This window comes from Narcine bancroftii, chromosome 1, assembly GCF_036971445.1.
Source record: "Narcine bancroftii isolate sNarBan1 chromosome 1, sNarBan1.hap1, whole genome shotgun sequence".
Taxonomy (NCBI): domain Eukaryota; kingdom Metazoa; phylum Chordata; class Chondrichthyes; order Torpediniformes; family Narcinidae; genus Narcine; species Narcine bancroftii.
Genome location: NC_091469.1, coordinates 343,484,032 through 343,506,056, shown reverse-complemented (window position 1 = coordinate 343,506,056; position 22,025 = coordinate 343,484,032). Strand labels below are relative to the sequence as shown.

The 22,025-nt window shown below is 31.9% G+C and overlaps 1 long non-coding RNA gene across 1 annotated transcript; it reads right to left on the bottom strand.

Annotated features, from left to right (window-relative positions):
- Nucleotides 1-20,798: 20,798 nt before the first annotated feature.
- On the bottom strand, nt 20,799-21,709 carry LOC138749248 (uncharacterized). The gene is made up of 2 exons (XR_011348507.1): nt 21,605-21,709; nt 20,799-21,245 (listed from the first exon to the last, which is right to left on the bottom strand). It is a non-coding gene; the product is annotated as an uncharacterized lncRNA (long non-coding RNA).
- Nucleotides 21,710-22,025: the final 316 nt, after the last annotated feature.

Genomic DNA, 22,025 nt, shown 5'->3' with positions numbered 1-22,025 from the left:
GATATATTTTAATATCTCATTAATGACGCTCCTATAGTTGTTCTGATACATTGTAATTTCTCATTAATGACGCTCCTTTAGTTATTCTGATATATTTTAATATCTCATTAATGACGCTCCTATAGTTGTTCTGATACATTGTAATTTCTCATTAATGACGCTTATATAGTTATTCTGATATATTGTAATTTCTCATAAATGATGCTCCTATAGTTATTCTGATATATTGTAATTTCTCATTAATGACGCTCCTATAGTTATTCTGATATATTGTAATTTCTCATTAATGACGCTCCTATAGTTATTCTGATATATTGTAATTTCTCATTAATGACGCTTCTATAGTTATTCTGATATATTGTAATTTCTCATTAATGATGCTCCTATAGTTGTTCTGATACATTGTAATTTCTCATTAATGACGCTCCTATAGTTATTCTGATATATTGTAATTTCTCATTAATGACGCTCCTATAGTTGTTCTGATATATTGTAATTTCTCATTAATGACGCTCCTATAGTTATTCTGATATATTGTAATTTCTCATTAATGACGCTCCTATAGTTGTTCTGATATATTGTAATTTCTCATTAATGACGCTCCTATAGTTATTCTGATATATTGTAATTTCTCATTAATGACGCTTCTATAGTTATTCTGATATATTGTAATTTCTCATTAATGACGCTCCTATAGTTATTCTGATATATTGTAATTTCTCATTAATGACGCTTCTATAGTTATTCTCATATATTGTAATTTCTCATTAATGACGCTCCTATAGTTATTCTGATATATTGTAATTTCTCATTAATGACGTTCCTATAGTTATTCTGAAATATTGTAATTTCTCATTAATGACGCTTCTATAGTTATTTTGTGATATTGTAATTTCTCTTTAATGACGCTTCTATAGTTATTCTGATATATTGTAATTTCTCATTAATGACGCTTCTATAGTTATTCTGATATATTGTAAATTCTCATTAATGACGCTTCTATAGTTATTCTGATATATTGTAATTTCTCTTTAATGACACTTCTATAGTTATTCTGATATATTGTAATTTCTCTTTAATGACGCTTCTATAGTTATTCTGATATATTGTAATTTCTCTTTAATGACACTTCTATAGTTATTCTGATATATTGTAAATTCTCATTAATGATGCTTCTATAGTTATTCTGATATATTGTAATTTCTCTTTAATGACGTTCCTATAGTTATTCTGATATATTGTAATTTCTCATTAATGACGCTTCTATAGTTATTCTGATATATTCTAAATTCTCATTAATGACGCTTCTATAGTTATTCTGATACATTGTAAATTCTCATTAATGACGCTTCTATAGTTATTCTGATATATTGTAAATTCTCATTAATGACGCTTCTATAGTTATTCTGATATATTGTGATTTCTCTTTAATGACGTTCCTATATTTATTCTGATATATTGTAAATTCTCATTAATGACGCTCCTATAGTTATTCTGATATATTGTAATTTCTCATTAATGATGCTTCTATAGTTATTCTGATATATTGTAATTTCTCATTAATGACGCTCCTATAGTTATTCTGATATATTGTAATTTCTCATTAATGACGCTTCTATAGTTATTCTGATATATTGTAATTTCTCTTTAATGACGTTCCTATAGTTATTCTGATATATTGTAAATTCTCATTAATGACGCTTCTATAGTTATTCTGATATATTGTAATTTCTCATTAATGACGCTCCTATAGTTATTCTGATATATTGTAATTTCTCATTAATGACGCTTCTATAGTTCTTCTGATATATTGTAATTTCTCATTAATGACGCTCCTATAGTTATTCTGATATATTGTAATTTCTCATTAATGACGTTCCTATAGTTATTCTGATATATTGTAATTTCTCATTAATGACGCTTCTATAGTTATTCTGAGATATTGTAATTTCTCTTTAATGACGCTTCTATAGTTATTCTGATATATTGTAATTTCTCATTAATGACGCTTCTATAGTTATTCTGATATATTGTAAATTCTCATTAATGATGCTTCTATAGTTATTCTGATATATTGCAATTTCTCATTAATGACGCTCCTATAGTTATTCTGATATATTGTAATTTCTCATTAATGATGCTCCTATAGTTATTCTGATATATTGTAATTTCTCATTAATGACGCTCCTATAGTTATTCTGATATATTGTAATTTCTCATTAATGATGCTCCTATAGTTATTCTGATATATTGTAATTTCTCATTAATGACGCTTCTATAGTTATTCTGATATATTGTAATTTCTCATTAATGACGCTTCTATAGTTATTCTGATATATTGTAATTTCTCATTAATGACGCTGCTATAGTTATTCTGATATATTGTAATTTCTCATTAATGACGGTCCTATAGTTATTCTGATATATTGTAATTTCTCATTAATGACGCTCCTATAGTTATTCTAATATATTGTAATTTCTCTTTAATGACGCTTCTATAGTTAATCTGATATATTGTAATTTCTCATTAATGACGCTCCTATAGTTGTTCTGATATATTGTAATTTCTCATTAATGACGCTCCTATAGTTATTCTGATATATTGTAATTTCTCATTAATGACGCTCCTATAGTTATTCTAATATATTGTAATTTCTCATTAATGACGCTCCTATAGTTATTCTGATATATTTTAATTTCTCATTAATGACGCTCCTATAGTTATTCCGATATATTGTAATTTCTCATTAATGACGCTCCTATAGTTATTCTGATATATTGTAATTTCTCATTAATGATGCTCCTATAGTTATTCTGATATATTGTAATTTCTCATTAATGACGCTTCTATAGTTATTCTGATATATTGTAATTTCTCATTAATGATGCTCCTATAGTTATTCGGATATATTGTAATTTCTCATTAATGACGCTCCTATATTTATTCTGATATATTGTAAGTTCTCACTAATGCCGCTCCTATAGTTATTCTGATATATTGTAATTTCTCATTAATGACGCTTCTATAGTTATTCCGATATATTGTAATTTCTCATTAATGATGCTCCTATAGTTGTTCTGATATATTGTAATTTCTCATTAATGACGCTCCTATAGTTATTCCGATATATTGTAATTTCTCATTAATGATGCTCCTATAGTTGTTCTGATAAATTGTAATTTCTCATTAATGATGCTCCAATAGTTATTCCGATATATTATAATTTCTCATTAATGACGCTCCTATAGTTGTTCTGATATATTGTAATGTCTCATTAATGATGCTCCTATAGTTATTCTGATATATTGTAATTTCTCATTAATGACGCTCCTATAGTTATTCTGATATATTGTAATTTCCCATTAATGACGCTCCTATAGATATTCTGATATATTGTAATTTCTCATTAATGACGCTCCTATAGTTATTCTGATATATTGTAATTTCTCATTAATGACGCTCCTATAGTTGTTCTGATATATTTTAATTTCTCATTAATGACGCTTCTATAGTTGTTCTGATATATTGTAATTTCTCATTAATGACGTTCCTATAGTTATTCTAATATATTGTAATTTCTCATTAATGATGCTCCTATAGTTATTCTGATATATTGTAATTTCTCATTAATGACGCTCCTATAGTTATTCTGATATATTGTAATTTCTCATTAATGACGCTCCTATAGTTGTTCTGATATATTTTAATTTCTCATTAATGACGCTTCTATAGTTGTTCTGATATATTGTAATTTCTCATTAATGACGCTCCTATAGTTATTCTGATAAATTGTAATTTCTCATTAATGACGCTCCTATAGTTATACTGATATATTGTAATTTCTCATTAATGACGCTCCTATAGTTATTCTGATATATTGTAATTTCTCATTAATGACGCTCCTATAGTTATTCTAATATATTGTAATTTCTCTTTAATGACGTTCCTATAGTTATTCTATTATATTGTAAATTCTCATTAATGACGCTTCTATAGTTATTCTGATATATTGTAATTTCTCATTAATGATGCTCCTATAGTTATTCTGATATATTGTAATTTCTGATTAATGACGCTCCTATAGTTATTCTTATATATTGTAATTTCTCATTAATGACGCTCCTATTGTTATTCTTATATATTGTAATTTCTCATTAATGACGCTCCTATTGTTGTTCTGATATATTGTAATTTCTCATTAATGACGCTCCTATAGTTATTCTGATATATTGTAATTTCTCATTAATGACGCTTCTATAGTTATTCTGATATATTGTAATTTCTCATTAATGACGCTTCTATAGTTATTCTGATATATTGTAATTTCTCATTAATGACGCTCCTATAGTTATTCTGATATATTGTAATTTCTCATTAATGACGTTCCTATAGTTATTCTGATATATTGTAATTTCTCATTAATGACACTTCTATAGTTATTCTGAGATATTGTAATTTCTCTTTAATGACACTTCTATAGTTATTCTGATATATTGTTATTTCTCATTAATGACGCTTCTATAGTTATTCTGATATATTGTAATTTCTCTTTAATGACACTTCAATAGTTATTCTGATATATTGTAAATTCTCATTAATGATGCTTCTATAGTTATTCTGATATATTGTAATTTCTCTTTAATGACGTTCCTATAGTTATTCTGATATATTGTAATTTCTCATTAATGACGTTCCTATAGTTATACTGATATATTGTAATTTCTCATTAATGACGCTCCTATAGTTATTCTGATATATTGTAATTTCTCTTTAATGACGTTCCTATAGTTATTCTGATATATTGTAAATTCTCATCAATAACGCTTCTATAGTTATTCTGATATATTGTAATTTCTCATTAATGATGCTCCTATAGTTATTCTGATATATTGTAATTTCTCATTAATGATGCTCCTATAGTTATTCTGATATATTGTAATTTCTCATTAATGACGCTCCTATAGTTATTCTTATATATTGTAATTTCTCTTTAATGACGTTCCTATAGTTATTCTGATATATTGTAATTTCTCTTTAATGACGTTCCTATAGTTATTCTGATATATGGTAAATTCTCATTAATGACGCTTCTATAGTTATTCTGATATATTGTAATTTCACATTAATTATGCTTCTATAGTTATTCTGATATATTGTAATTTCTCATTAATGACGCTCCGATAGTTATTCTGATATATTGTAATTTCTCATTAATGATGCTCCTATACTTATTCTGATATATTGTAATTTCTCATTAATGACGCTCCTATAGTTATTCTGATATATTGTAATTTCTCATTAATGACGCTTCTATAGTTATTCTGATATATTGTAATTTCTCATTAATGACGCTTCTATAGTTATTCTGATATATTGTAATTTCTCATTAATTATGCTTCTATAGTTATTCTGATATATTGTAATTTCTCATTAATGACGCTCCGATAGTTATTCTGATATATTGTAATTTCTCATTAATGACGCTCCTATACTTATTCTGATATATTGTAATTTCTCATTAATGACGCTCCTATAGTTATTCTGATATATTGTAATTTCTCATTAATGACGCTTCTATAGTTATTCTGATATATTGTAATTTCTCATTAATGACGCTTCTATAGTTATTCTGATATATTGTAATTTCTCATTCATGACGCTTCTATAGTTATTCTGATATATTGTAATTTCTCATTAATGACGCTCCTATAGTTATTCTGATATATTGTAATTTCTCCTTAATGACGTTCCTATAGTTATTCTGATATATTGTAATTTCTCATTAATGACACTTCTATAGTTATTCTGAGATATTGTAATTTCTCTTTAATGACGCTTCTATAGTTATTCTGATATATTGTTATTTCTCATTAATGACGCTTCTATAGTTATTCTGATATATTGTAATTTCTCTTTAATGACGTTCCTATAGTTATTCTGATATATTGTAATTTCTCATTAATGACGTTCCTATAGTTATACTGATATATTGTAATTTCTCATTAATGACGCTCCTATAGTTATTCTGATATATTGTAATTTCTCTTTAATGACGTTCCTATAGTTATTCTGATATATTGTAAATTCTCATCAATGACGCTTCTATAGTTATTCTGATATATTGTAATTTCTCATTAATGATGCTTCTATAGTTATTCTGATATATTGTAATTTCTCATTAATGACGCTTCTATAGTTATTCTGATATATTGTAATTTCTCATTCATGACGCTTCTATAGTTATTCTGATATATTGTAATTTCTCATTAATGACGCTCCTATAGTTATTCTGATATATTGTAATTTCTCCTTAATGACGTTCCTATAGTTATTCTGATATATTGTAATTTCTCATTAATGACACTTCTATAGTTATTCTGAGATATTGTAATTTCTCTTTAATGACGCTTCTATAGTTATTCTGATATATTGTTATTTCTCATTAATGACGCTTCTATAGTTATTCTGATATATTGTAATTTCTCTTTAATGACGTTCCTATAGTTATTCTGATATATTGTAATTTCTCATTAATGACGTTCCTATAGTTATACTGATATATTGTAATTTCTCATTAATGACGCTCCTATAGTTATTCTGATATATTGTAATTTCTCTTTAATGACGTTCCTATAGTTATTCTGATATATTGTAAATTCTCATCAATGACGCTTCTATAGTTATTCTGATATATTGTAATTTCTCATTAATGATGCTCCTATAGTTATTCTGATATATTGTAATTTCTCATTAATGATGCTCCTATAGTTATTCTGATATATTGTAATTTCTCATTAATGACGCTCCTATAGTTATTCTTATATATTGTAATTTCTCTTTAATGACGTTCCTATAGTTATTCTGATATATTGTAAATTCTCATCAATGACGCTTCTATAGTTATTCTGATATATTGTAATTTCTCATTAATGATGCTCCTATAGTTATTCTGATATATTGTAATTTCTCATTAATGACGCTCCTATAGTTATTCTTATATATTGTAATTTCTCTTTAATGACGTTCCTATAGTTATTCTGATATATTGTAATTTCTCTTTAATGACGTTCCTATAGTTATTCTGATATATTGTAAATTCTCATTAATGATGCTTCTATAGTTATTCTGATATATTGTAATTTCTCATTAATTATGCTTCTATAGTTATTCTGATATATTGTAATTTCTCATTAATGACGCTCCGATAGTTATTCTGATATATTGTAATTTCTCATTAATGACGCTCCTATAGTTATTTTGATATATTGTAATTTCTCATTAATGACGCTCCTATAGTTATTCTAATATATTGTAATTTCTCATTAATGACGTTTCTATAGTTATTCTGATATATTGTAATTTCTCATTAATGACGCTTCTATAGTTAATCTGATATATTGTAATTTCTCATTAATGACGCTCCTATAGTTGTTCTGATATATTGTAATTTCTCATTAATGACGCTCCTATAGTTATTCCGATATATTGTAATTTCTCATTAATGACGCTCCTATAGTTATTCTGATATATTGTAATTTCTCATTAATGACGCTCCTATAGTTATTCCGATATATTGTAATTTCTCATTAATGACGCTCCTATAGTTATTCCGATATATTGTAATTTCTCATTAATGACGCTCCTATAGTTATTCTGATATATTGTAATTTCTCATTAATGATGCTCCTATAGTTATTCTGATATATTGTAATTTCTCATTAATGACGCTTCTATAGTTATTCTGATATATTGTAATTTCTCATTAATGATGCTCCTATAGTTATTCTGATATATTGTAATTTCTCATTAATGACGCTCCTATAGTTATTCTCATATATTGTAATTTCTCATTAATGACGCTCCTATAGTTATTCCGATATATTGTAATTTCTCATTAATGACGCTCCTATAGTTATTCCGATATATTGTAATTTCTCATTAATGACGCTCCTATAGTTATTCTGATATATTGTAATTTCTCATTAATGATGCTCCTATAGTTATTCTGATATATTGTAATTTCTCATTAATGACGCTTCTATAGTTATTCTGATATATTGTAATTTCTCATTAATGATGCTCCTATAGTTATTCTGATATATTGAAATTTCTCATTAATGACGCTCCTATAGTTATTCTCATATATTGTAATTTCTCATTAATGACGCTCCTATAGTTATTCTGATATATTGTAATTTCTCATTAATGACGCTTCTATAGTTATTCTGATATATTGTAATTTCTCATTAATGACGCTCCTATAGTTATTCTGATATATTATAATTTCTCATTAATGACGCTCCTATAGTTGTTCTGATATATTGTAATTTCTCATTAATGACACTCCTATAGTTATTCCGATATATTGTAATTTCTCATTAATGATGCTCCTATAGTTGTTCTGATATATTGTCTTGTTGTCTTTGGCTTGGCTTCGCGGACGAAGATTTATGGAGGGGGTAAAAAGTCCACGTCAGCTGCAGGCTCGTTTGTGGCTGACAAGTCCGATGCGGGACAGGCAGACACGATTGCAGCGGTTGCAAGGGAAAATTGGTTGGTTGGGGTTGGGTGTTGGGTTTTTCCTCCTTTGCCTTTTGTCAGTGAGGTGGGCTCTGCGGTCTTCTTCAAAGGAGGCTGCTGCCCGCCAAACTGTGAGGCGCCAAGATGCACGGTTTGAGGCGTTATCAGCCCACTGGCGGTGGTCAATGTGGCAGGCACCAAGAGATTTCTTTAGGCAGTCCTTGTACCTTTTCTTTGGTGCACCTCTGTCACGGTGGCCAGTGGAGAGCTCGCCATATAATACGATCTTGGGAAGGCGATGGTCCTCCATTCTGGAGACGTGACCCATCCAGCGCAGCTGGATCTTCAGCAGCGTGGACTCGATGCTGTCGACCTCTGCCATCTCGAGTACCTCGACGTTAGGGGTGTGAGCGCTCCAATGGATGTTGAGGATGGAGCGGAGACAACGCTGGTGGAAGCGTTCTAGGAGCCGTAGGTGGTGCCGGTAGAGGACCCATGATTCGGAGCCGAACAGGAGTGTGGGTATGACAACGGCTCTGTATACGCTTATCTTTGTGAGGTTTTTCAGTTGGTTGTTTTTCCAGACTCTTTTGTGTAGTCTTCCAAAGGCGCTATTTGCCTTGGCGAGTCTATTGTCTATCTCATTGTCGATCCTTGCATCTGATGAAATGGTGCAGCCGAGATAGGTAAACTGGTTGACCGTTTTGAGTTTTGTGTGCCCGATGGAGATGTGGGGGGGCTGGTAGTCATGGTGGGGAGCTGGCTGATGGAGGACCTCAGTTTTCTTCAGGCTGACTTCCAGGCCAAACATTTTGGCAGTTTCCGCAAAGCAGGACGTCAAGCGCTGAAGAGCTGGCTCTGAATGGGCAACTAAAGCGGCATCATCTGCAAAGAGCAGTTCACGGACAAGTTTCTCTTGTGTCTTGGTGTGAGCTTGCAGGCGCCTCAGATTGAAGAGACTGCCATCCGTGCGGTACCGGATGTAAACAGCGTCTTCATTGTTGGGGTCTTTCATGGCTTGTAATTTCTCATTAATGACGCTCCTATAGTTATTCCGATATATTGTAATTTCTCATTAATGATGCTCCTATAGTTGTTCTGATATATTGTAATTTCTCATTAATGATGCTCCAATAGTTATTCCGATATATTGTAATTTCTCATTAATGACGCTCCTATAGTTGTTCTGATATATTGTAATTTCTCATTAATGATGCTCCTATAGTTGTTCTGATATATTGTAATGTCTCATTAATTATGCTCCTATAGTTATTCTGATATATTGTAATTTCTCATTAATGACGCTCCTATAGTTATTCTAATATATTGTAATTTCTCATTAATGATGCTCCTATAGTTATTCTGATATATTGTAATTTCTCATTAATGACGCTTCTATAGTTATTCTGATATATTGTAATTTCTCATTAATGACGCTCCTATAGTTATTCCGATATATTGTAATTTCTCATTAATGATGCTCCTATAGTTGTTCTGATATATTGTAATTTCTCATTAATGACGCTCCTATAGTTGTTCTGATATATTGTAATTTCTCATTAATGATGCTCCTATAGTTGTTCTGATATATTGTAATGTCTCATTAATGATGCTCCTATAGTTATTCTGATATATTGTAATTTCTCATTAATGACGCTCCTATAGTTATTCTAATATATTGTAATTTCTCATTAATGATGCTCCTATAGTTATTCTGATATATTGTAATTTCTCATTAATGACGCTCCTATAGTTGTTCTGATATATTTTAATTTCTCATTAATGACGCTTCTATAGTTGTTCTGATATATTGTAATTTCTCATTAATGACGCTCCTATAGTTATTCTAATATATTGTAATTTCTCATTAATGATGCTCCTATAATTATTCTGATATATTGTAATTTCTCATTAATGACGCTCCTATAGTTATTCTGATATATTTTAATTTCTCATTAATGACGCTTCTATAGTTATTCTAATATATTGTAATTTCTCTTTAATGATGCTTCTATAGTTGTTCTGATATATTGTAATTTCTCATTAATGACGCTCCTATAGTTATTCTAATATATTGTAATTTCTCATTAATGATGCTCCTATAATTATTCTGATATATTGTAATTTCTCATTAATGACGCTCCTATAGTTGTTCTGATATATTTTAATTTCTCATTAATGACGCTTCTATAGTTGTTCTGATATATTGTAAATTCTCATTAATGACGCTCCTATAGTTATTCTGATATATTGTAATTTCTCATTAATGACGCTCCTATAGTTATACTGATATATTGTAATTTCTCATTAATGACGCTCCTATAGTTATTCTGATATATTGTAATTTCTCATTAATGACGTTCCTATAGTTGTTCTGATATATTTTAATTTCTCATTAATGACGCTTCTATAGTTGTTCTGATATATTGTAATTTCTCATTAATGACGCTTCTATAGTTATTCTGATATATTGTAATTTATCATTAATGATGCTCCTATAGTTATTCTGATATATTGTAATTTCTCATTAATGACGCTCCTATAGTTATTCTTATATATTGTAATTTCTCTTTAATGACGTTCCTATAGTTATTCTGATATATTGTAATTTCTCTTTAATGACGTTCCTATAGTTATTCTGATATATTGTAAATTCTCATTAATGACGCTTCTATATTTATTCTGATATATTGTAATTTCTCATTAATTATGCTTCTATAATTATTCTGATATATTGTAATTTCTCATTAATGACGCTCCTATAGTTATTCTGATATATTGTAATTTCTCATTAATGACGCTCCTATAGTTATTCTGATATATTGTAATTTCTCATTAATGACGCTTCTATAGTTATTCTGATATATTGTAATTTCTCATTAATGACGCTCCTATAGTTATTCTGATATATTGTAATTTCTCATTAATGACGCTCCTATAGTTATTCTTATATATTGTAATTTCTCTTTAATGACGTTCCTATAGTTATTCTGATATATTGTAATTTCTCTTTAATGACGTTCCTATAGTTATTCTGATATATTGTAAATTCTCATTAATGACGCTTCTATAGTTATTCTGATATATTGTAATTTCTCATTAATTATGCTTCTATAATTATTCTGATATATTGTAATTTCTCATTAATGACGCTCCTATAGTTATTCTGATATATTGTAATTTCTCATTAATGACGCTCCTATAGTTATTCTGATATATTGTAATTTCTCATTAATTATGCTGCTATAATTATTCTGATATATTGTAATTTCTCATTAATGACGCTCCTATAGTTATTCTGATATATTGTAATTTCTCATTAATGACGCTCCTATAGTTATTCTGATATATTGTAATTTCTCATTAATGACGCTCCTATAGTTATTCTGATATATTGTAATTTCTCATTAATGACGCTCCTATAGTTATTCTGATATATTGTAATTTCTCATTAATGACGCTCCTATAGTTATTCTGATATATTGTAATTTCTCATTAATGACGCTCCTATAGTTATTCTGATATATTGTAATTTCTCATTAATGACGCTTCTATAGTTATTCTGATATATTGTAATTTCTCATTAATGACGCTTCTATAGTTATTCTGATATATTGTAATTTCTCATTAATGACGCTCCTATAGTTATTCTGATATATTGTAATTTCTCATTAATGACGCTCCTATAGTTATTCTAATATATTGTAATTTCTCATTAATGACGCTTCTATAGTTATTCTGATATATTGTAATTTCTCATTAATGACGCTCCTATAGTTATTCTAATATATTGTAATTTCTCATTAATGACGCTTCTATAGTTATTCTGATATATTGTAATTTCTCATTAATGACGCTTCTATAGTTATTCTGATATATTTTAATTTCTCATTAATGACGCTCCTATAGTTATTCTGATATATTGTAATTTCTCATTAATGACGCTCCTATAGTTATTCTAATATATTGTAATTTCTCATTAATGACGCTGCTATAGTTATTCTGATATATTGTAATTTCTCATTAATGACGCTCCTATAGTTATTCTGATATATTGTAATTTCTCATTAATGACGCTTCTATAGTTATTCTGATATATTGTAATTTCTCATTAATGACGCTCCTATAGTTATTCTGATATATTGTAATTTCTCATTAATGACGCTTCTATAGTTATTCTGATATATTGTAATTTCTCATTAATGACGCTCCTATAGTTATTCTGATATATTGTAATTTCTCATTAATGACGCTTCTATAGTTATTCTGATATATTGTAATTTCTCATTAATGACGCTCCTATAGTTATTCCGATATATTGTAATTTCTCATTAATGACGCTTCTATAGTTGTTCTGATATATTGTAATTTCTCATTAATGACGCTTCTATAGTTATGCTGATATATTGTAATTTCTCATTAATGACACTCCTATAGTTATTCTGATATATTGTAATTTCTCTTTAATGATGCTTCTATAGTTATTCTGATATATTGTAATTACTTATTAATTACGCTTCTATATTTATTCTCGGAAGATTATTTTTGATTTTTTTCCCAATATTTTTATTTCCTTTCCTAATTTATCTATATCCTTCACATATTCCTTTTCAAGTTTTGAAGTGTAACTTATAATTTGTCTTCTTAAATAAGCTTTTAACACATCTCAAATAATAAACACATCTTCTGTGGAATGTAAATTAGTATATTAAAAACATAACAATTACAGCACGGAAACAGGCCATTTGGCCCTTATAGTCCGCACCGAACCAAACACCCCTTTCTAATCCCACCTCCCTGCACAATGCCCATAACCCTCCATCTTCCTCTCATCCATATACCTGTCCAACCTTTTCTTAAATAATACAATTGACTCCGCCGCCACTATTTCACCCGGAAGATCATTCCACACAGCTACCACTCTCTGAGTAAAGAAGTTCCCCCTCATGTTGCCTCTAAACCTCTGCCCCTTAATTCTTAACTCATGTCCTCTTGTTTTAATCTTTCCTCCTCTTAACGGAAATAGTCTATCCACATCCACTCTGTCTATCCCTTTCATAATCTTAAATACTTCTATCAAATCCCCTCTCAACCTTCTACGCTCCAAAGAATAAAGACCCAATCTGTCCAATCTCTCCCCATACTCCAGATGCTTAAACCCAGGCAACATTCTGGTAAACCTTCTCTGCACTCTCTCCACTCTGTTTATATCCTTCCTATAATTAGGCGACCAGAACTGCACACAGAACTCCAAATTAGGCCGCACCAACGTCTTATACAATCTCAACATCACCTCCCAACTCCTATATTCCATGCAATGATTGATAAAGGCCAGCATACTAAAAGCCTTCTTCACCACCCTATTCACGTGAGTTTCTACCTTCAGGGAACGATGTACCGTCACTCCTAAATCTTTCTGCTCTTCTGTATTCCTCAATGCTCTCCCATTTACCACATATGTCCTATTCTGATTCTTCTTACCAAAATGAAGCACCTCACACTTATCAGCATTAAATTCCATCTGCCATTTTTCAGCCCACTTTTCTAAGCAGCCCAAATCCCTCTGCAATCCTAGAAAACCTTCTTCATTATCCACTATTCCACCTATCTTAGTATCGTCTGCATATTTACTAATCCAATTCACCACCCCATCATCTAGATCATTAATGTATATAACGAACAACAATGGGCTCAATACAGATCCTTGAGGCACACCACTGGTCACCGGCCTCCAACCTGACAGACAATTATCCACTACCACTCTCTGGCCTCTCCCTTTCAGCCAATGTTCAATCCATTTGACTATCTCAAAATTTATACCTAAAGACTGCACCTTCCTAACTAACCTTCCATGTGGTACCTTATCGAAGGCCTTACTGAAGTCCATATAGACAACATCCACTGCGCTACCCTCATCCACATTCCTAGTCACCTCTTCAAAAAATTCAATCAGATTGGTCAAACATGACCTTCCTCCCACAAATCCATGTTGAGTGCTCCTGATCAGACCCTGTCTATCCAGATGTTTATAAGTACTATCTCTAAGAATTTTCTCCATTAATTTACCTACCACAGACGTCAAACATACAGGCCGATAGTTGCCAGGCTTCCTCCTTGAACCCTTTTTAAATAACGGAACCACATGCGCAATGCGCCAATCCTCCGGCACTATCCCCATATCTAATGACATTCGAAAAATTACCGCCAGAGCCTCTGCTATTTCCTCCTTCACTTCTCTCAATGTCCTGGGGAAGATCCCGTCTGGTCCCGGAGACTTATCCACCTTTATATTCTTCAAAAGCCTTAAAACTACACCTTTTGTAATCTCTATATTCCCCATATTTACCCAATTTGCTTTTTTTATCCCACATCTCCCAATATCCTTCTCCTTAGTGAATACCGAAGAAAAGAAACTGTTCAATATCTCCCCCATTTCTCTAGGTTCCACACACAGTTTTCCACTCTGATTTTCTAAGGGACCAATTTTGTCTCTAGCTTTCCTCTTACCATTAACATATTTGTAGAACTCTTTTGGATTAGTTTTCACCCTGCTTGCCATAGTTTTCTCGTACCTTCTTTTAGCTTTCCTAATTCCTCTCTTAAGATTCCTCTTACATTCAATGTATCTTTCAAACATCTCCTTAACTCCATGCTTCTTATATCTAATGTACGCCTCCCTTTTTCTTCGAACCAAGTTTCCAATATTCCTTGAAAACCACGGCTCTCAAAACAATTCTAACCACCTGAACAGAATGTTTTCATAAAATTCCAATTCAATCAACAATGGAGAATGGTCAGATAATATTCTTGTTTTATAATAACATTTAAAACTCTTGATTGGTTTTGTGCTGTAAAAACAAATTCTAGAATATGTATAAAATCTACTAAAATAAAAAGTCTAGTCCCCATCTTTAGGATGCATCCTTTCCAATGCATCAATTAAATTCAAATTTTTCATTAAATATTTTAGCCACTTTGAATTTTGATAATTTATCCAACAAAGATTCCAAACAAAAATTAAAATCATCAACTACCAAAACATTTTCATGTAACATCTGCTAAATTCATAGAAGCATCTTGCGCAAGTTTCTGATCATCTTTATTTGGTGCCTATATATTTAACAAAGTCCACTCCTCAAAACATTTGAGAATTTACCATTACATATCTATCCACTGGATCTGTAATGACACTTTGAATTTTAATTATCAATCTTATTTAAGAAAAAAATTACCAATCTAGCTTTAGAATTAAATGTAGATTTAAAAAACTACCTGGTCTACCCAATCTCTTTAATGTCAAGTGTTTATTTTCAGTTAAATGAGTCTCCTTTTTTTAAAAAATATTAAAACTCTAAATCTTAACTGCTTCATTATCTATACATTTTTTTAGAAATTCTATTCCACCGATCCAGCAAGGATTCCCACAAATTAATTTGGTTTTAAGTGTCAACATCAGCAATCCAAAAACAGTTATTTAAAGTACGAACATTACAAAAAATATATAAAGAAAAAAGAAAGGAAAACCACCTCTCTCCTTCTCCCCCCAAATGCTGAAGATATTAGCATTACTACCCTCCATTTTACAGGTTGTGATCAAACGACAAAAACGCATGTAGCCATCAGAAATCAACACATCCCCTGACCCCTGGGGAATAAAAAAAACCTGCATAAACAATACTTCCACATACAGAATCTCCATTCATCAAAAAGAGAAAATAGAGAAAAAAAAAGAAATGATACCCTTTTTGAAATACCAGATTTGATTCATTTCAACAAAATCATCTATTGTTGGAGTTTTAGACAAACTACTTGGATATTCTTCGGCCTGAACATGAATTGTAAAAAAACATTTTGCTGATAGGGAAAAAATATTTTTAAAGTAGCTGGATATCAAAGAAAAAATCTATAACCTTTATTGTCCACCACCTTCTTAACCGGGTTAAACATTTCTTTAGCGTTTGACTCAAATCTGGATTCAAACATCTCATCCCCTTCATAATTCAAAAGGTCCATATTCTTTAGCTCTCCTCATCACTGAATGAAGTATCCTTGCTCCATCTTGATTGTTTAAAAAGCTAATCAAGATAGAACAAAGTCTCTGGTTAGGACCCAGCTTTGGTCTAAGTGCTCGCTCAATTAGAATCTTGTCCTCAAAATGTTCTTCTGCAAACATTTTTCAGTATCCATTCTTTGGAAGAAAAATCCAATCACATCTTGACCTTTACCTTCAGACATCCCCACAATTTTGAAATCATTCCTTCTGCTGTATTTTTCCAAAATGTCAACTTTCTCAAGTAATTTTCCATTCATAAAAAAAACTAGTCAGAATCTTCATTTGTATTTGTCATTTCTTCAATATGTTACACTTCAAACACATTTTGAATTCTCTTCTACTTTATCAACTCTCTGTGAAACATTATTCATCAATTTAGTCACATCAGTTTTAACACCACTTTAATTCTACAATTAAAAATTTAAAATTACTTTCCAGTGTATCAGAAATTTTATCAATTTTAGTCTCAATTTTGTCCATTTTCTTATTAAAATATTTTTTCCTACCTTTAGATTTTTTTTTGAACTTTCCCCTTCTTCACTTCCATAGTCAGAGTCCTCTTCCAAGAGAAGTGTCCCCCTCCTGTTCAGAGGTGGAGATGCCCAGGTGGCCCTTTAAAAGTTGTGAAGATCCCACCCAAAAAAATTTTCCTCTGGAACACAGACATGCATGACAGTTTAAATTTTTTCCAAAGGCACCATCTTTGTGGGGTGCCTCTGGAGGATGGTCCTTCACTTGGGCCATCACCAGTTGATCCAGATCCAACTTCAGCCTCGATGACAAGGTACACCCAAGTTCTCTTCCTGTTTTTCTTTTGGTGTAATCTTTACAATTTTCCTTCAGTGATATAATTTTTTCCCTCCGATTAACTTTGTACTTTTTTTGTGTTTAAGTTATAAAAACTATTTTAAAGTTAATCCCTTGCGAGTTGGTAGGGTGCCTGGTGTTCCTCATGACATCACATAATTGTAACAGCACAATTACAGTATCTGCTTAATTACACATCCATTAACTCTGGAAACAATGAATGAGGCCAAAGAGGACTTTTGTTCCAGCTTTGAAATAACCTGACTTGTCTGAAAGGAGGAAAAAAAAATCAGATTCTCCTGAAAAATACACTAGCCTCTGGGATGGAATTATTGTCAAGAGTGAGGAAAGCCAACTCCAGTGGAGTCCCCCTCTCCAACAAAATGGTCTCATCATATCCAACACCATTTTGTCAGAGGAAAAAATGCACAAGAACCAACAGCAACTGAAATGATAGTATCATGGTGGAAATGCAACTAGCAATGCCTTTCCGTTTGATTATACGTGGCTGCAGCAGAGAGCTGACAGAGCAAGAGGCAGTATGCAGATCTGTAATGGAGGCTTGCAGCCTCATCGCACACCTCATGGTGCTGTGTACAACAACTTTAAAATAAAGAAGCTTTTCCTTCATCCATGTGTTGTCTAAAATCTCACATATAAATACAAGATGAAACAGCAACACTACTGATCCATTAACTGGCATCTATTAGATTGTATCATTGAATGAAGGATAAAGGGATACCACATCAGCCACTGCACAATGGTACCAATGATCATTCGACTAACCATTGCCTAATTCATTCTATTAGCTCCATCATCTGAGCCATAAAACAATGCTAAAGGAGGCTTAAAAGTCCAAAATGTTGATGGTTTCTATTTGGAGATGGTTCACGACCATCTGCGTTTAACCAGGATTTTAAAATTTATCGGTAATAGAAATGTTGCTGCAAAATCTATATCAAAAGACTCATGGACCTTATAAAAATAGTTTCACAGTGCCTCACAGACAACCCAATAGTCTTCCATCAACTGAAACTAAAAAAAAAATGGTCTGCTACAACAAAAAGATTTGCTTCCTGGAAAAAAAATGGGAATTATAATAAATAAATTCAAGTTGAACAAAGACAAATTTCAGACTTGGTGCATCACATAGAAAGTTGGAGAAAAATCAAACTAACTTTTTATTGAGTTTATCATGTTTAATCAAAAATGCTGCTGACACATGCGTTAGTTTAACTGACCTAAAGAGATTTTACTGCTGATTTTAATTTGTACTCAGCATCTGTGTCTCATGTCAGTGTTCACCAATGGTAGGTCAGCATTAATGGATTCCAGTTGTCTTAATACTACTTTTTTCATGGTGGCAATGTCCTGGTGAAGCATTTCACACTGACTGTTCCAAGATCAGCAGAATGCAGAAAATGAATTTTCAATGACATGTTGCACTCCAAAATTTATATGTTTGGACTAAAATGACAGGAAATCACAAAAATGGGTTATATCTAATAAATAGTATGTGATAGGAAACTTAAGGTGATTTTCATGATCAGCTGCCTAAAATCCATAATACTCCAAAAGTGTTAAGGAAGCAAAATCTTCATCATCTAGTGTTATTATCACAAAAGGGGTGACTGGTGCGAAAAGCTTCAGTCACATTTGTTGGCACCTGGAAATGGGATTTGGAGTGAATGGACGGTTTTAAATAGGTGAGTCATACAAGTGGAGTGGCCATTGTGGGTCAATATTAGAGAGGGGCAGTGAAGCAAGAGGCTTCAATGAGAAGAGGTGGAGACTAAATTAAGACTCTGGTGAGAGTTAATTATGAATGTTCTTTGATCTTGCATTAATATCAAGGTAGAGTATTTAGAATGGTAATTAGGTTAGTTGTGTGTTTGTTGGGAGATGTGGGAATTCTGGGAGACTTGCCATTTCCTTGATAGCTACATCTGCACATTTGATTCAGATACAATACCTTGCACACTGTATTAGGGAACTGGAGCGACAGCTTGATGACTTTCAGCTTGTATGGGACAACAAGGAATTTGTAGATAAGAGCTACAGGAAGACACACCAAAGGTGCAGGAAGCAGGTAGCCAAGTGACTGTGAAGCGATGGAAAGTGAAAGCAAGCAGGTATGTAGTGTAAAGATATCTTGGAGTCCAAATCTGCAAATTTCTCAGTGTCTGTACAGATTGATAGAGTATTTAAGAAAGCTTATGCTATGCCAGACTTGATTAGTAAGGAGATGGAGTTCAAGAGTTGAGAGGTAATGTTACAGCTCGATAAACTTTGGTTAGACCAAACTGAATATTCTATGGAGGAAAACAGGTATTTGACCCCTCTCGTTGCTCCCCCTCTACACTCCCTTCTGCTCCCCCACTCCATGACCATTCGACTGTAGGCATTCTTATTTGAGATATTTGGCATTTTGGGTTGAGTCTCTGCTTCAGGACTGGGAGTTCAAATAAGAGATAATCAATATAAAGAAGTGAGGTGTCAGGGAGAAGCTGACAATTCACATGTTCCAAATCAGTCAGTTTTACAACACAGAAATGGTCACTTTGGCCCAAATATGTTCATGTCTACATTTACTAGACATTTGCCTGCATTTAACCCATTTCCTTCTGAACTGCTCCTAGTGATATACCTGTCTGAATACCTTTCAAACAGTAAAAAATGTGCTGGTCTCTACCAATTCCCAAATGTGATGATTAAAAAAATATTTTGCAAGCTGAAAGTAGCAACATGTTATATTGTTTCATTAAGGAGATCACTGATGCTATTTCCAGAGAGAAATTGCTATATTTATTCTCTCTTGTTCGGAGGGGGGTGGGGAAGAAATGTAATATGAGCACATGGATTTGCTAGGATTAGTGTCTCTCCCATAGTGCAGCTGGTGATGGCAGAGTGCTTTGTGGGTGCAGTAAATCAGCATATATTTACAGGATCATCAATGGTTTGCCAAGACAGATGCATCTCAGGCCAAAAATTGTGGTCATAACAGGTACAAAGGCTCAGCATGGATCGTGACTGAATTGGCAGCCCCTGTTCACATATGCACTAGACATACAAAGGAAGATATGATGTGGAAGGGCTGTATTAATGAGCAGCCCTTTCTTAACAGAGCAAGACAAAAGATCAAGGTGCTTTGTTGCATGGTATGTGCTCTCGCCAATGTGATGGAACTATCACAACAACTAATATCAGGTGAGTTGGTGATGAGCAAAAGGTTAAGCTGCATATAAAGGAATAATTCCCATAAGATAACAGTAATTAAATCCCTATTAAAAGCTTCAGCTTTAAACTATTTAAATATTTAATATTTAAATATAATTGAATAAATATCAAAAATAATTATTTTAACCATTATTAATCATAACATCATTAGATAATGTAACCATGCAAATAAAACATCACTAATCCCCAAATGTTTTATTCCAGATTACCAACCAGTGTCAATAAATCAGATTTGTGCAATGCTCTGGGTCTATTTTGTTTGTACCTTTGTTTGTCCTCAAGATTTTAGACTATTTTACCATAATGACTGCAGCGTGTCTGATAGAACAAAACTGGTTGACTTTGAAGGATGATCTCAAGGCATTTTGGGCATTAAAGTTCAGCCTCAGACTACATCATCTGACTGACAATTGGAAGGAATGTTAGTACTTCATGTGACTACTGTTCACGTCTTCTTCACTCAGTCTGGTTGTGCCCCCATATTTCAAGTAAACACTTGAACATTATGCTGGATGAGTGCAAGATCCTGTCATATTATTAACATGATTCTCTGCAGCTCTTACCATGCCAGTCTGAGACTCATAAGCCTTCGCTGTCATAAAGTGTTCCCGCTGCAAACAGATTGTGCTGCAAAGGAAGCAAAGAGACAACAACCATTAGAAGTCACATAATAGTTGGATACATCACTGTGCTAATGGAGGTATGGAGATGGCACTTGATGCATTCACTGGCTGTCACCATATGTGTGAGATCATTGATCATCAGCACTATTCCCAGGTTCCTAAACCTTGACTTAGAATTTATTTCAGGTCTTTCTACTCCCACTCCTTTCTTGCCATGTGTCTGCTGGGCCTCGACTCCCCACAGACCCAATAACATCTTCTGCTTTCACCTCCTCCAGTAACATCTGAACCTGCTCTCTCCCACATTATATTACCCTTCAACCTTAGCCAAGTTAAAAAATCACTTCCTGCAAGACTCCCAACCTGTAAGAGTCATGATGCACAATGCTCCCTTTTAAGAGAATAGGCTAGATTGAGGCTTTGTATGCTTGCTTAAAGTAACACTCAAGTTAAAAATCCTGGGGTCCTCTGACACATCTAGCTATAAAACAGCAGTTAATGTAGGTGTGATGGATTATGATATCACACAGGCAGCATCATGCAGCAATCAAATCAACATGTCAGCTACACAAATATATTGTGCTGCTTGCATTTCTAAAGGTCCATGTCTCAGAGCAGCTGATACAATCATGTAATTAGAAATAGCTAAAGCAGAAAAACATAAATAAGCATTCTGAGATTTTGGCAATTTTTAACTCAATAAAAAGATTATTGACCATGCTATCAGAAAGCTATTGTATATTCTTGTGTAATAGCCAAGTTTTTGGATCCAATTTTTTGGGAC